Raw genomic sequence first — 5,000 nt, 5'->3', positions numbered from 1 at the left:
AGTCATCCCCCCCCGACCGGGATTCGAAGCCCGGTCCTGACCACGAGACCACCGGGGAGAGTTGCCTCAAGTCCCTGAGGGACCTGGACACGAGGCCGAATACACACGCACGCCTGCTGCACTGGCAGCAGCGACCAGCAGGGGTCCGACCGGCTGATCCTTCCCTTTCACAGGCAGGCTTTTGGCCCTCGCTCAAACGACAAAGGTGTTCAGAAGGAAGTCCTGGGGGGAAGGCATGGAGGGACGGACACAGGGAAGTCCGCACAAAACAGGTCCCCTGGAACCTCTGACCCAGAAAACCGGGTTCCTGGTGAAAGCAGTCCTGCCCCGCCCTGCCATTAACATGACAACGGACAGGGCCCGGACCAGGCGCAGCGGACGGTAGCGAGCAGTCGGAGGGTGAAAATCCGCCAGTGGGTGAAAAGGAGAGCCGTGCGGTGAGAGGAGGCGGAAAGCGGTTCGCAGACTTTCGCTGTACCTCCGGCGGGCAGCGCCGCACCTCCGAGCGCTCGGTACCGTCCGCTGCGCCTCGTCCTGCCGCACGCGACGAGCCGTCCCCGGAGGAAATCGGCCTCGGCCTTCCTGAGATATCAGTCTCCAGGTGGGACAGAAAAACCGGGGGCCCCCGGCTCGCTTTCGGCGGCCCGCTAGTCGACTTCCCGTCGTGCGAACGCGATCCTTCCGGTACCCTTCGGTGCCCCTTGCCCGACTCTAGCTCCGGTGGTAAAGCGGAGTCGGTCGGTCTGACGGCCGCCGAGTTAGCAGGCGGAAAGCGGTTTGCAGCCTTTCGCTGTACCTCCGGCGGGCAGCGCCGCACCTCCGAGCGCTCGGTACCGTCCGCTGCGCCTCGTCCTGCCGCACGCGACGAGCCGTCCCCGGAGGAAATCGGCCTCGGCCCTCCTGAGATATCAGCCTCCATACGGGCGTCACAAATCAGTGGACATGGTCAGCTGCAAAGCAGTGTCATTACAACCTTTCATAAACGACAGGGCAGCACTGCACTGCACTGCACTGCACCCCACACTACATCACACTTGCCTGCCTGCCTGCCTGCCTGCCGGCCTGCCGCTGCCTACTCTCACCAGCGGACCAAAGTGAGGATAACACCCCGAAGCAAGCATCTCCCTTGCCGCCCACCAGCCCACACCAATCCCCTTGCCTGCCTCCCACAAATTCCACCAGCGAGGCAAAGTGAAAATCAACCCCCAAAAAACGCACTCCACACCGGCCATCGCCCGCTATACACCCCCCCTGGGGCGAATATTAAGCCCGAGAACACCGACTGTAACCAACCGCAGTGAAAAGTTGAAGTGGCAACTCATTAACCAGATTTACACTTGGCAACTCATAAACCAAATGAACAAAAAATCTGGTTAATGAGTTGCCCAAAATAAATCTGGTTAATGAGTTGCCACTTCAACTTTTCACTGCGGTTGGTTACAGTCGGTGTTCTCGGGCTTAATATTCACCCCGGGGGGGCGGGGGGGGTGATTCTGGGGGTAGTGTCCGGGAGGGTGAGCCTTTTATTCGGCAGGAGGCGTGTGGGGAAATCATCAACCTGTCAGACGATGAGTTGTCACAAACGCCATTGCTTAATGAAAGCTGCGCTCCCGAACTGGACTGACTGTCTGTCTGTCTGTCTGTCTGTTTGTCAAGGGGAGGAAAAGGCGGTGGCGGTGGTGGTGAGGGTGGAGCATTCCGCTCAGGAGGGGAGACTTTCTTTCAGAGGTGCCAATTAATCTGCAGCAGAAAGCCATCCCCCCCGACTGGGATTCGAAGCCCGGTCCTGACCACGAGACCACCGGGGAGAGCTGCCTCAAGTCCCTGAGGGACCTGGACACGAGGCCGAGGACACACGCACGCCTGCTGCACTGGCAGCAGCGACCAGCAGGGGGCTGACCGGCTGATCCTTCCCTTTCACAGGCAGGCTTTTGGCCCTCGCTGAAACGACAAAGGTGTTCAGAAGGAAGTCCTGGGGGGGAGGGAGGGAGGCAGGGAAATCAGCACAAAGCAGGTCCCCTGGAATCTCACACCTGCGTCCCAGAAAACAGGTCTCCTGGTCAAAGCAGTCCTGCCCCGTCCTGCCATTAACGTGACAATGGACAGGGCCCCGGCAGCTTGAGACACATCTTTTTTTCAATATGCAAGTTCTTTTTAAAAAGGTTTCCTTCCACAGCAGCTCTGAGTAAGAGTGAGAGAGAGTGAGAGAGAGAGAGACACTGACTGACACTGACACTGACACTGACACACACACTGACACACACACACACACACACACACACACACACACCGTCTCCCATCCGATTGGTGGACTATGGGATTGAAAATCGAACTTTGAGTTTCAATGCAGGGGGGAGAGCGCGAACGCAGCCCCTCCCAACTACCACACGCGCGTTGTTGTTGTTGTAATATAGAACTGCAAGTTGCCGTTGTCGTGGTCGTTTCGAATCAGCACAAAGTAGGTGCCTCCCTGGAATGTCACACCTGCGTCCCAGAAAACAGGTCTCCCGGTCAAAGCAGTCCCGCCCCGCCCTGGGATTAACGTGACAACGGACAGGGCCCAGTCAGGGAGCAGCTTGAGAGACACCTTTCAATAGGCACTTCTGAAACATTAACGCCTTGTTTCTTCCGACAGTTTAACCAGCGATTAACATGACAACGGACAGGGCCCAGTCAGGGAGCAGCTTGAGAGACGTCTTTCAATAGGCGCTTCTGAAACATTAACGCCTTGTTTCTTTCGACAGTTTAACCAGCCTTTAACACGCCTTGTGTTTTTATTTCCCATTTCCAGCCAGCCAGCCAGCCAGCCAGCCAGCCAGCCAGCCGAGCCGAGCCAGCATCTGCAGTATTTTTTTTGATTGGTCTTGCCTGCCGTGGAATGAATGTTTCAACACGAGCTGCTGATTGTCAGCACCTCACCTCTTTCTCAATTGGCCGTTGCAATCTCACTCACTCGCTGTGAGACACGTCACGTCACTAGTTTTACTCAAAGAGGTTTCCTTCCACGGCAGTTCGTTAGTGACTGAGACTGACTGACGTAGGTCCGTTGAGACACAACCCTCCCCCATCTGATTGGTGGCCTACTGGCAAATTTACCAATCTGTCAAGCAATCCTGGCAAGAAAGGAAAAAACGGCAACTTCTTTAAACTCATCCACTGTTGCAATTAGAAACGGTGGCAAAAAATGTGGCCAGAGTGGGAGAGAACGGCAGTGCTTCGAGACTGCTTTCAACACCGGCAGCCAGAGAACAAAGAGGGAGGGCAAACAGGACCCGAGATCAATTCGCATCGAGCGCGTTATCGCTTCTCGGCCTTTTGGCTAAGATCGAGCGTGTTCCTTTTCGGGCTTATTTGGATCTGAGCGGACTGGAACGCTGGCCGCGACCTCGTGCGCTCGCAAAGTGCGGACTTTGCTGTGATTGGTCGTTTGTGTGCTGGCTCCGCCCCTAAATTTGCATAAGGACCAAATCAACACTGCAATGGCAGGGAAGGGTTCCTGGTGAAAGCAGTCCTGCCACTGACATGACAATGGACAGGGCCCGGCAGCTTGAGACACATCTTTCTTTCAATATGCAAGTCCTTTTTAAAAAAGTTTCCTTCCACAGCAGCTCTGAGTGAGAGAGAGAGAGAGAGAGAGAGAGAGACACTGACTCACTGACTGATACTGACACCGACACACACACACATATTATTTATTATTATTTTAAACGACAAAGCTGTTCAGAAGGAAGTCCTGGGGGGAAGGCAGGCAGGGAGGGACGGACACAGGGAAGTCCGCACAAAACAGGTCCCCTGGAACCTCTGACCCAGAAAAACGGGTTCCTGGTGAAAGCAGTCCTGCCATTGACATGACAATGGACAGGGCCCGGCAGCTTGAGACACATCTTTCTTTCAATATGCAAGTTCTTTTTAAAAAAGTTTCCTTCCACAGCAGCTCTGAGTAAGAGAGAGAGAGAGAGAGAGACACTCACTCACTGACTGATACTGACACCGACACACACACACACACACACACACACACATATTATTTATTATTATTTTTAATTGATTTTTAGAACAGGGAGATGGACTAGGGGCTTGCTCCGTCCACTCCACGCATCGACCCAGTATTGCAGTGTTTCTGGGAACGGTGCAGCTCCCCGTGGGGAGATATTCAAAAGGAAAAACAGCTGTTTCCCAGTGTCTCTGTGTGTGTGTGTGTGTGTGTGTTATTACTGAGAATAAAGCTGATATCTCTCTCTCTCTCTCTCTCTCTCTCACTCAGAGCTGCTGTGGAAGGAAACCGTTTTAAAAAGAACTTTCTCAGCTCAGTGGTATTTTTTTCTTCTCCAAGGCTGAGTGCCGCTCGCACGTAGCGATATAATTCAAAGTGCAAAATAACTTGGCGTCGTTGACTTTAAACAAGCAGGGTCTGCTTCCAAATGAAAGCTGCGCTCCCGAACTGGACTGTCTGTCTGTCTGACTGTCTGTTTGTCAAGGGGTGGAAAAGGCGGTGGTGGTGGTGGTGAGGGTGGAGCATTACGCTCAGGAGGGGAGACTTTCTTTCAGAGGTGCCAATTAATCTGTAGCAGAAAGTCATCCCCCCCGACCGGGATTCGAAGCCCGGTCCTGACCACGAGACCACCGGGGAGAGTTGCCTCAAGTCCCTGAGGGACCTGGACACGAGGCCGAATACACACGCACGCCTGCTGCACTGGCAGCAGCGACCAACAGGGGGCTGACCGGCTGATCCTTCCCTTTCACAGGCAGGCTTTTGGCCCTCGCTCAAACGACAAAGGTGTTCAGAAGGAAGTCCTGGGGGGAAGGCAGGCAGGGAGGGACGGACACAGGGAAGTCCGCACAAAACAGGTCCCCTGGAACCTCTGACCCACAAAACCGGGTTCCTGGTGAAAGCAGTCCTGCCATTGACAGGACAATGGACAGGGCCCGGCAGCTTGAGACACATCTTTCTTTCAATAAGCAAGTTCTTTTTAAAAAAGTTTCCTTCCACAGCAGCTCTG

General features: G+C 54.5%; 1 pseudogene; it reads left to right on the top strand.

The window, feature by feature from the left end:
* Positions 1-4,023: 4,023 nt before the first annotated feature.
* Positions 4,024-4,140, top strand: LOC137329809 (U2 spliceosomal RNA; annotated as a pseudogene).
* The last annotated feature ends 860 nt before the right edge of the window (positions 4,141-5,000 follow it).

The sequence above is a fragment of the Heptranchias perlo genome, chromosome 12, assembly GCF_035084215.1.
Source record: "Heptranchias perlo isolate sHepPer1 chromosome 12, sHepPer1.hap1, whole genome shotgun sequence".
NCBI classification, from domain to species: domain Eukaryota; kingdom Metazoa; phylum Chordata; class Chondrichthyes; order Hexanchiformes; family Hexanchidae; genus Heptranchias; species Heptranchias perlo.
This window is presented reverse-complemented; position numbering and strand designations above follow the sequence as displayed.